The sequence below is a fragment of the Littorina saxatilis genome, linkage group LG1, assembly GCF_037325665.1.
Source record: "Littorina saxatilis isolate snail1 linkage group LG1, US_GU_Lsax_2.0, whole genome shotgun sequence".
Lineage (NCBI taxonomy): Eukaryota > Metazoa > Mollusca > Gastropoda > Littorinimorpha > Littorinidae > Littorina > Littorina saxatilis.
Genome location: NC_090245.1, coordinates 75,553,588 through 75,566,823, shown reverse-complemented (window position 1 = coordinate 75,566,823; position 13,236 = coordinate 75,553,588).

Genomic DNA, 13,236 nt, shown 5'->3' with positions numbered 1-13,236 from the left:
GCCATGAAATCCACTCCTATTGCCGCAATGGAAAAGACAGTTGGAATTGAACCCCTTGAGAGCCGACAGCGAAGCAAGTTTCTTGCACATGCCGAAAAGATGAAGAGGCTACCAGACCACCCCCTGCATGACAAACTAAAAAGCCTGACAAAGAACAGGCTAAAACGGAAAAGCTTGAACCATCTTGTCAAGGAAGAGCAACGCATGCAGGATGACATCTTGACGGCAAACATCGAACTGTGCGAGAGACTTGATCCAACCAACTGGCCCCCAAAAACCCTTAAAGCTGAAGTCAGAACCACCATCCCTGGCATTACTGTGCAGGAAGACCAGAGTGACGCTGTGCTGAAAGCTCTGACAATGGAGGAGATCGACAAGCGCCACCCTGCAGCTAGATGGACACACATCTTTACCGACGGATCAGCTGAAGACGCCACAAGAAACGGAGGATGTGGCGTATTCATCAAGAAACCAGGCCTGCCCCCAGTCTCTGTGTCAGCATCCGGAGGGAGATTGTGCTCCAACTACAAGGCTGAAGTTCTGGCACTCCACAAAGCCACAGAGACAGTCCTGCAGTGGGAAAACCGTCCCAAGAAAACTTTCTTTTTTTCAGACTCTTTGTCAGCACTCCAGGCCTTGTGTTCGGGCAATCCAGACTCGACCATGGAACACATGATGCAGAACATCAACACACTGGCCCAAACCACAGCGGTTGTCCTGCAGTGGATCCCTGCACACACGGGGATTGTGGGCAACGAAGTGGCGGATCGGCTGGCAAAGGAGGGCAGCAAAACTGAGCAGCAACCCTCTGATCTCACTTACAGTGAAGCCAGGACCCTAATCCGAAACAGGCAAAAATCCACCTTCAAAAAGAAAAACAATGGATATAATCCACAAGAAGATGCCCTCCATCAGCTCACTCGTCACGAGCAGACCATTGTCTTCCGCCTCCGGTCAGGCCACTGTGGACTAAACAGCCACCTAAAAAGGATCGGCATCAGACAGTCGGCCCTGTGCCATTGTGGAGAGGCGGACCAGACACCGGACCACTTCCTGCAGACCTGCCAACTCCACTGCAGTGAGAGGAAACATGTCTGGCCCACAGGGACATCGCTGCACACCAAGCTATGGGGCAGCACTCAGGACCTGGAAATGACAGCCCACTTCGTCAACATCACGGGCCAAAGAATCTAGACACAGCCATCGTCGAACGCTGAAGAAGAAGAAGAAGAACAGATACAACCAGACTTTTGTTCACACTGAATCGGTTATTAGTGATTTATTAACAGTTTATTAATGTGGTTGTCCGTTACAAGTGGAACTAAACCAAGCCAGTTTTCTTCAGCACCAAAACAGAATTTCATTCTCTGCGATGAAAATAGAGTTTTGCTGTAAATGGATCGGATCACCATTTTTTTTATAATGATGATGAGGAGGAGGAGGAGGAGGAAGAGGAGGAATATTTGCTTTGCTGTTCAAATAATTGCATTCTCCCGACATTCCTACACTACTCTTCCACACCATTAGTTCTCTGGCCTTTTTTGCAGGAGACAGAAGAGGGAAAAGTGCGAGGAAAAAAACAACAAGAACAGAAGGAAGGACAGCAATCTTCCACACCACATCGAGACCTGGCACTGTTTGATGAGAAAAAGACAGAAAGAGGATGGTGTTTTCCTCAGCTCAGTGTCTCTTCGTGACGTCACTACGTCTACAGTGATTGGGGTAATACCATTTGTTTTGCGGTCTTCATTGAATGGGGTAATGGAGCTGTCTGGGCGAAAACAGATTTCCCTGATTACTTCCCTTGTGTAACATACAACCAACATATAGGTTCAGTCAGTCAATTGAAAAGCAATACACTTCAGTGGAGAAGCTCAGAATGTATACAACACGACGGTGTTTACCTCTTTCAATTAACTTCCATGCCAGTCAGCGAGTCACTCTTAAAAAAAAATTTAAAAAAGCTGGTTTGGGACCAATCTATAAAAGCTGTTCAACTCGGCTTGTCAGTCTGTCCACCGTGACGGCATCGTCAGTTTTGCCAAGGTAGGCTACCGTCCTTCCCGCAATCATGCTCACCGCCACAGATCTGTCAGCCTTCCACTGGGACACATACCAGAAATCAGTAGCGTGGCTGTATTGTATTTTGATAAGTTCTGTATATATTGACGTAGACATAGATGGGACTTACAAAATTGGTTCATTTTGTCCCGTGTGGTGGTGAACATGATCGCTTAAAGAAGATTATATCTAAAGAACACACACACAAACACACACACAGACACATATGCACACACACACACACTGACTCACCTACACACAGAGAGACACACACACACTCACACACACGCACGCACACTCACACACACATACACACACACACACGGACACACACTGACACAGTCAGTTCCAACTGACATACTCTATGTCTACATAATTTGACATCAACAATTATGTTTTGTGTTGTTGTTAAGGCAGCTCGGCACACATTACCTCCAAATCTTTTACCGTATGATCTGCTACTTGAATATAGAACAAAGTCAACGTCACTGTCAGCGAAGTCACACATGACTGAAGCGTTGTCAATACATGGAAACCAGAAGCAAGGGCCATTTTTCTTTGAAGAAAGGTAAGCGCGCGCATACAAACAGTCCCCCCCCCCCCCACACACACACACAATCTGAAAAACACACTCACGCACGAAAGAAACACACACACACACACACTGACACTGACACACACACACACACACCGTCACACGCGCGCGCATGAGACACACACACACACTGTGACACACAGATACTGACATACATACTACACACACACACACACACACCGGCACTCCACACACATACACATACACACAACACGGAAACACACATACACTACTCACACACACACACACTGACACACACACACCCACACACATACACACACAACTTGATCACACCACACACACACACGGCAGACACACACACACACACACACACACATTCCACACACACAAACCGTGATACACAACACACACACACACACACACAAACATACCCAACACACACACAATCTGAAAAGCACACACACGCACACACTGACACTGACACACACACACGGCAGACACACACACTGACACACAAACACACACATTCCACACACACAAACCGTGATACACAACACACACACACACACACACACACAACATACCCAACACACACACAATCTGAAAAGCACACACACGCACACACTGACACACGCACACACACACTGACACACGCAGATACACTGACAGGCACACCACAGAAACAGCCCCCCCCACACACACACACACACACACACACACACAGAACCCCAATATATTTAATATCTAGTTATCCACATAATCATCAATTCGTATTTTGTGTTGGTTTTTAAGCAGCTCAGGCGGTATCAGCGCCGGCGCTCACTGGGCCCATTCCGTTGGACCAATATGATTTTTTAAGAGTGAGGAACATGGCGGCGCACTCCGCCTTTTATACCCCCACCCCTCTCTGTCTGTCAACTGTGCCACTTGCCGTTTAGTCAGTCGTAACAAGAAATTCCTCCGAGGTAGGAAAAACACCCCCGTCAAAGGGAAATAACCTTTTCAGTTGGTGGCAGTGACTGAGTGAGAATGGTTATTTCCCTTTGACCATTAAGATGTCCCTCTATAAGTCCTTGTATAATTTTAATCCACCAATAACTCCCTAACCGTGTGTTTGACTGGTCCCAATTTTTGTAAGGACCGTCTCAGGAATGTATAGAACCTGTTCACCAAGTTTGGTGACGATCGGTCCGTTCATTCTTGAGATCTATATGCGAACACAAACACACAAACAAACAAACAAACAAACAAACAAACAAACACATCGACCGAAACCTATACACACCCCTATACCGGGGGTGTAAAAATAGAACACAGTTCTAGTTGAAGTGCATTTCCACATGAATTAGCTTACAGCACACTGAGTCACCACAAGTAAACCTAAAGTACGGCCTTTTTCTTTTAAACTAAATATCCGGGTGTCTGGCTTGTCACAAGTTCCGCCGGAGCAGTTTAAAGGCAAGCAAGAGCACGGACACAGACAGACAGACCGACCGACCGACCGACCGGCGACAGACAGACACAAACACACACACACACACACACACACACACACACACACACACACACTGACACACCTACACAAAGAGAGACACACACACACACTCAGTCACACACACACGCACGCACACATGCACACACACACTGACACACACACACACACACACACACACACACACACACACACACGGAAACACACTGGCTGACACAGTTCCAACTGACATACTCTATGTCTACATAATTTGACATCAACAATTATCTTTTGTGTTGTTGTTAAGGCAGCTCGGCACACATTAATCTTTCACCGTATGATCTGCTACTTGAATATAGAACCGAAGTCAACGTCAGTCACTGTCAGCGAAGTCACACATGACTGTAGCGTTGTCAATACATGGAAACCAGAAGCAAGCCATTTTTCTTTGAAGAAAGGTAAGCGCGCGCATACAAACAGTCCCCCCCCACACACACACACACACAATCTGAAAAACACACTCACGCACGGAACACTTGCACACACACACACACACACACACACACACACGGCACACGCGCGTGCATGATGACACACACACACACACACACTGTGACACACAGATACTGACATACATACTGACTACATGCACACACACACTGACACACACACACACACACACCGGCACTCCACACACATACACTGACATACACACAACACGGAAACACACATACACCCACTCACACACACACACACTGACACACACATACACACACAATCACACCGGCACACACATACACACACTCACACACACACACACACTGGCACTCCATACACATACACACAACACGGAAAAACACATACACCCACTCACACACACACACACACTGACACACACAATCACATACACACACACTGACACACACACACACACTGGGACTCCACACACATACACATACACACAACACGGAAACACACATACACCCACTCACACACACACACACACTGACATACACACACAATCACACCACACACACACACACACACTGACACACACACACACACACTCCACATATGACACACAAACCGTGATACACAACACTGACACACACACACACACAAACATACACAACCCACACACACAATCTGAAAAGCACACTCACGCACACGCACACACACACACTGACTCACACACAGTACATACAACACAGCACAACAAACACACACACACACACACACACACACACACACACACTGGCACTTTAAACCGGCAGACAAAACAACACAACACACACACACACACACACACACACATACACCGGCATACACACACACACACCGGCACACACACACACACACACTCGGCTGACACACACACACGCACACACACACTGACACACGCAGATACACTGACAGGCACACCACACTGAGAAACAGCCCACACACACACACACACACACACAGAACCCCAATATATTTAATATCTAGTTATCCACATAATCATCAATTTGTATTTTGTGTTGGTTTTTGAGCAGCTCAGGCGGTATCAGCGCCGGCGCTCACTGGGCCCATTCCGTTGGACCAATATGATTTTTAAGAGTGAGGAACATGGCGGCGCACTCCGCCTTTTATACCCCCACCCCTCTCTGTCTGTCAACTGTGCCACCTGCCGTGTAGTCAGTCGTAAAAATAGAACACAGTTCTAGTTGAAGTGCATTTCCACATGAATTAGCTTACAGCACACTGAGTCACCACAAGTAAACCTAAAGTACGGCCTTTTTCTTTTAAACTAAATATCCGGGTGCCTGGCTTGTCACAAGTTCCGAGCAGTTTAAAGGCAAGCAAGAGCACGGACACAGACAGACAGACAGACAGACCGACAGACACACAAACACACACACACACACACACACACACACACACACTCACACACACACTGCAAACACACACACACACACACACACACACACACTGACACACGAAGTGCCCGCGGTAGGCCAACAACTTGAATGACGGGCACACACAAAACCCTTTATCAGTAAAAATGTACAATCGCTGTCGCCTTGGCCTATTGTTAAAACACAGTGAAGAATAACGTTTAAACTATCATTATTAACGATGCGCCTGGCTAGTCATGAAACATTCTCATCCGTTTATCATCGACACATATGGAGCGTACGACTGACTTTGTAGGCACAACTATGGAACATGGAAGGAAATGAAGACAAAAATTAAATGCTATAAAAACAAATTTAAGTCGATGTTATATCTGTGTCGCCGTCCATATTACAAATTGTCTGTACGTTTTTAGACTTACATTTGGGTTTTAACGTTTCACAAATGAATGTATTTCAACACCCTGTACACACTGACCAACTAGGTCTCCTGTAAATTGACATATCCGACAGTGCTGTTAAAAAATGTAGTTGCGTTCTTTTGAATGATACGTACGTATACCTATGCCTATGGTTTACAAGATTGAAGTATTTCAGAAGCTAAAAAGTCTATGCCAGGATGGCGGAAAACGTATTTTCATAGTCACTATGCTACTCTGAAAAGTCGTTCAAAATTGAGAAAGATACCCACATGACCGATTTATACGTTACTTCTCGATGGGCCAAAAAATACAGCATGAAAGTTGAATTCCGAAAAATATGAAAGGACTGTAGAAGGTAAGAGGAACCTCACATAGAATAGTACATGTATACAGAAAGAAAATCTCTTGTGAAAAACCTGATCAGCATGATCTGTGTTAGTTCACTTTTCGCCAGTTTTGACGTCGCAATTACACCTCATTGCCGGGACTGGCTGGAAAACGCTCACAAACACCACGTCAGTCACGGACGAGCGTACACACACACACGCAGACACACACAAAAGCAGACATACACCCACAACGCAGGCACACACACACACACACACACACACGCGAAGGGCATGTACACATATTGACTTAATGTGGAATTTTTTTGAAAATGTGGTACATGTATTACACAGCAAGCCACGTAGTATGCTCTATTTATGGGATGGAGAGACTGGGGGAGGCAGTCAGGGTGGTGCTGGGCCGGAACTGCACGTTTCTCTTCTTGCAAGTCTGGAAGAGAAGGGGGTGGGGGGGGGGGGGAGTGGGGTGTGGAGGGAGGAAGGCCCGAAGCGATTTCTTTCTGTGTGGAAGAGTGGTGGAGATATGTGGCTCTCTTGTATTACAGGTGTGTGTGTGTGTGTGTGTGTAAATGCGCACACCTTACATGAAGAAGACAGAGATATCCACTGTATGTACAGCTGTTCTTTATTTTAATTTTGACGTTGAACAACAAAATATACAGACACATACACTTATGTGCACCATTAACGACAAGACAAGACAAGTATTAAATGAAAACCTTTATACCACAGCTGTATTTTTAGGTGGACTAATGATCCAACACCAATGCAAAACATTTCAACAACAAAAATGAATATGTTAGCAACAAGTATTACAAAGTTCCCTTGCATCCTGAAACAACCCAGCCCAACCCTCTTTCCATTCCTTCCCAACCTGTCATCATAAATGTTTGGGTTTTTTGGGGTTTTTTTTGCTTAACGCCCAGCCGACCACGAAGGGCCATATCAGGGCGGTGCTGCTTTGACATATATTGATATAACGTGCGCCACACGCAAGACAGAAGTCGCAGCACAGGCTTCATGTCTCACCCAGTCATATTATTCTGACACCGGACCAACCAGTCCTAGCACTAACCCCATAATGCCAGACGCCAGGCGGAGCAGCCACTAGATTGTCAATTTTAAAGTCTTAGGTATGACCCGGCTGGGGTTCGAACCCACGACCTCCCGATCACGAGGCGGACGCCTTACCACTAGGCCAACCGTGCCGGTCATCATAAATGTTGTTTTAGGCCCTCGCGGTAGAGCCATTATTGGCAAGCTCCCAGGTGTTAACCCCACAAACTTTGTTCCTACAAATCTTAACTGAAAAAAAGTATTTCAACTGAGAGCACATTCCTATACAGATAGATTTCATAACTTCATTTTCACCCTAAAACTTGATAGCATAAGCCTTACACTGAAAAAAATCTGCTTGTAAATTCTATAACAAATTGCTGCTGTGGTTTACCCTGTTTTGATGGCCGATTATAATTGCGTTATGGCACCTTGTAGACACTGACACATCATTCACTTAAAACTGGCTTGGGTGGGCATGAAGTCATTTAACCATATCCAGAATAACTACTTTTCCAGATCGAAGAGGAAATATGGCCTTTTTTTTATGAAAAACAGAACTCACACAATTTAAAGAACCAATTCAATACAATCAGCTGGTTTGGAACATAGCATAGACGAACGAAATTTAACTACAAACAAAACTATCTTTCAGAAAATAAGTACCCTTTCTTCTCCAGCTGTTTCTTAAACAATGTTACCAGATCTTTTGAGGCAAACCAAATCTTCTGATTTATATGTGAACATCAAACATCAGCATTATTGAAACCATTGCAGGACACTGGGAATAGAGGCATTGGCTAAGAACAGTCACAGTATTAACATACATCAATGACTGAACCAGTATCCAGAAAATGATAGCACAGGCTCTATTGTTCAGCAAGCAATTCACCAAGACTCTAATTCTGAACTTTAGAAGAACTCCCTAAAATGTTACGTTCGTTCATTCTGTTGGGGCACACAAGAAAAAGATATATATGAGACTTTTCAGGCCTACTGAGTTTACTTCACACAAGCACATGAATGTTTAACCATAAGTCCAACAAGACCATTCCTTATTTTTCAACTACATAGTTCAAAAGAAGAAAAAAGAGCAGCAACTGAACAGTAATTATGAGATCTAACACAATACAACAAATGGCTTCAACCTTATTTTGAATTATACTTTCTGTAACATCTACTACCACAGAAGAAAGTTTGTTAACCATTCTTAGACACTCAGGAAACAGAATTTAAAACATGAAACCTCAACCTTTTTATTTTAAACTCCTACAAAATGTATTACCGCAGAAGAAGAACAGTTTAAAGTATCACTCAGCAAATCCAACAGAATGTAACATAAATGTCAACCTTATTTTCATTCAAACTTCTATAACATGTACTACAAAAGGAGAACATTTTAACGCAATCTTTCAACATTAATTACCAAAGAAACTTTGACAGGAATTAAGAGTTGTTTATGACACACACATTGCTCGTTTGTCCAATATGCGCTCATCAAAGTGGATAGGAACAAGCTTACCTCCTTACATCACAAAACCGACAAGACAAAAAACAGATCACTGGTTAAGATAATAACAAAATCACAATATACACAGCATATCACAAGTTCATAATGATGGTAATCTATAATGACACAGATATTTTCATCTTTCTTTCTTTATTTGGTGTTTAACGTCGTTTTCAACCACGAAGGTTATATCGCGACGGGGAAAGGGGGGGGGGGGGGGGGGGGGGGGGGGGGGGGGGGGAGATGGGATAGAGCCACTTGTTAATTGTTTCTTGTTCACAAAAGCACTAATCAAAGATTTGCTCCAGGGGCTTGCAACGTAGTACAATATATTACCTTACTGGGAGAATGCAAGTTTCCAGTACAAAGGACTTAACAGATATTTTCATGTTCGTGATGTAAGAAGACAAGAAAAAACAGACAATGCAAAAAAACCATTTGAGAGTGAGAATTGCAGATAGACAATTCAAAAGCTAAACCTGTTTCAGCTAAACCTGTTTCTTTCAAATTACCTGGCCTAAAAATGAAATGAAATTAGATTCCATGTAATTCAACCTCAAGCTTCAACAAAATTACTGTAGTGTATTTGCAAAAAGACCATGCAAGGTTTTTAATTCTAGAAATGTTGGTGTTTTAAATATAAAAGGAGTCCTTCTTGAAATGAGGACACAAAAACATGATCTAAACAATGCTCAATACAAAAAATGATAGTTTCTTTGTCGTGCCAGGCTATTGATACAAACATTTCATAATACTCCCAAATCCCTGGCAACAGCAGTGGCTAAAATGTTCCTCCTTTTTGCAAGCAATCAAGTTGATTACCACAGATCTGTTGAATATTGTATGCAGGATAAGCCCTCCCTTCCACCTCAACACATGCAGAAAATCAACAGCCTGCCTAGTATATACCTGTGCAAAGTCACAACTCTTTGTTGAATTAATCTGTAACGACCATTACATCAATGGCAATCTACTAAATTCAAAAAGCAAAAGAAATTCCCACTCTGCACAGAAGACTACCCTGCTGTTGACAGGCATGGGAATTGAAAATTGTAAAAAAGGCTGAAAATTTATAACTGAAGACGCGAAGCGTTAAGTAGACGGCGCGAAGCGCCTAGCCTTACGAGGGGGGTCCGAGGGCATGCCCCCTCGGAAAAAAATTTCTCCAAAGAACCCAGATGGTGCAATCTGGTGTCATCTGAGCTCCAAGTTTGCCATTAAATTCTGTTTTTAGAATCAGAGTTTTTAGTACCAATTTTTGCTTTTTTGAAGAAAAAAAATATATACAAGTATTATATGGTTTAAATTTGTTAAAAAATTGATCTGTTGAGACAAACAGGAAAATGTAACTTGTAACACAATCTGTGCAATCTGGTTTACTTTCAAACATAAAAGTTCAAGTAACTGAGGCGGGCGGTAGCAGTGCGTGAACAAAGTACAGAAAGTTTTCGCGGGCTTTTGCGCAAAGGCAAAAGTAACCGGTGCCTTTTTTGTGTGCCTCACCCCTTTATTTTTTTGGCGGACACTTTTGCTTTTTCGGCGGAACAAAAAACAAATTCGGCGGAAATCCGCCGATCGGCGGACAATTCCCATGCCTGTGTTGATTTTCTTTGACACGTTTTTAAGTGAGAGGATGCTGGAATTTTCCAAGTGAACGTTAACCTGGACAGCTCTGTGGCGATAAAGATTATAAGGTACTGTACTTGGGATGGTAACTGTAACGGAACTGAACGTTTGATAGATGCCGTCCAGAAAAGGTAAAGCAGCAACTTATTTCAACCGGAGGTACTGCGTATTCAAATAAGTCCAAGATAATTCAATTAATACTGGTCTAACAACCAACTGTTCCAGCTGGGAAAAAGAAAAAAATCAGAACAGTACGTCCAAAGAACATAAGGAATACCAGATCCATGGTGCTTGAAGCGAAGCGTAACAAACATTTTAAAACTTTGGCTGGGACGCCACAGCTGCTCTTGATCTGCATAAAACTGAAGGTAAAATATGGTCTGAGTTCCCTGTATCTTTTTCAAACTGACCCTGGTTGATACAACTGTGTGCAAATACTCCCTCTCTCGTTCTAAATAGTAACAGAAACTAAATACAGACAAATGATGGCTGTAGTTCATAAACGAATTACTTGTTGGCAGCAATACAGGGCAAAAGCTTTTATAGTTTTAAGCACATCCACTAACTCATCCGATGAGCAACCGTACAATGCTTATTTTTAAACTGTACCCTGCATTTTCATCTTTACACAAGCAACATTCCCTGAAAAATGCACTGAAAGACAGTAAAACTTGTGTCCGACTCGACACAAGACTTGTATAAACTATGCCAGACTAGACACTTCTACTTGATCACAAGTCAAATGGACTAGCTCAAAATTGCGGGGACAATATTGTGTGCTAATATTTAAAACAACAGTGTATCTGTACTTTAGCAACTTGCATGTTCTTATCTTCAGGGATATTCTGTGCTACAATTTAACACAATCATGCATCTGTACTTTAACAGTTTGCATTTCCTTATAATTCATGAGCTGAAGGTAACATCAAGTTAAGTTCTAGCTCACGGTTTGAAGTGAATTGCATTTCCTTATAATTCATGAGCTGAAGGTAACATCAAGTTAAGTTCTAGCTCACGGTTTGAAGTGAATTGCATTTCCTTATAATTCATGAGCTGAAGGTAACATCAAGTTAAGTTCTAGCTCACGGTTTGAAGTGAATTGCATTTCCTTATAATTCATGAGCTGAAGGTAACATCAAGTTAAGTTCTAGCTCACGGTTTGAAGTGAATTGCATTTCCTTATAATTCATGAGCTGAAGGTAACATCAAGTTAAGTTCTAGCTCACGGTTTGAAGTGAATTGCATTTCCTTATAATTCATGAGCTGAAGGTAACATCAAGTTAAGTTCTAGCTCACGGTTTGAAGTGAATTGCATTTCCTTATAATTCATGAGCTGAAGGTAACATCAAGTTAAGTTTTAGCTCACGGTTTGAAGTGAATTGCATTTCGTCAGAATTGCAGAATTCTATCTGCCAAGTTGCTACAGACAGTGTTAAAAATCTAAAACGCACAAATAAAACAATCAATGAACATAAAAAGAATAAATGAGTTAACAAACCTGCTTTACAACCGTGCTTCAGCACGGGTTCACTCAAGTTTCGTGGTTTGGCATAGTTTTCAACACAATGATGAGATAAAACTCAGATACAAAATAGAGCTCTTTGATGCATGTCAATCATATAACGTGTTTATGTACAATAAGTGCAGTCACCAGACATCATTGATGAATTAAATAAGACTTGCCATTTCAACTGTACAAGACAAACATGCAAGCGTTAAAACCAACATGTATTTCAGCAAAACACTGGACAAGACACAACATCAACATCACCTGCTACAGCATTTTTATTTATTTATCAGGCTCAGTGTTTGATTCTGAAAGTCATCCCAGTTCAAAAATAATCCCAACCTATTTCCAATAGGTTAACCTTTTGTGAGTGGTACCTTGTGTTTGGTTTGTCCTTGTAACAATTCACACATATTTCTGGTGGATTTTGCATCTGTTTCTTTTGATTAGGGAGCTTATTTGACTTTGATTCATCCAAATATTTGCCAGTGACATAATTAATCTGATATGCTGCTCTTTCTGTGATCAATAGCTGTATTAAATATCCAGAATCACTGATCCGATAAACTAAAATGTGGTTTGATATGCAAACCGGTAAAAGGTCCAGAGAGACAGTTTTTCCAAGAAAGTCAGAAGCAATAGGTGAGGGTGGGTTGGGGTGAGGGGGGGGGGGGGGTGTCTCGTAAAAGGTCAGGATTTTGGGAAGCGGAAGGAAGAAAAGATTTTGCTGCTGCCTACAGGCAGGACCTTCAGTAAACCTTTGTCAACTTGTTTCCTCTCACAAA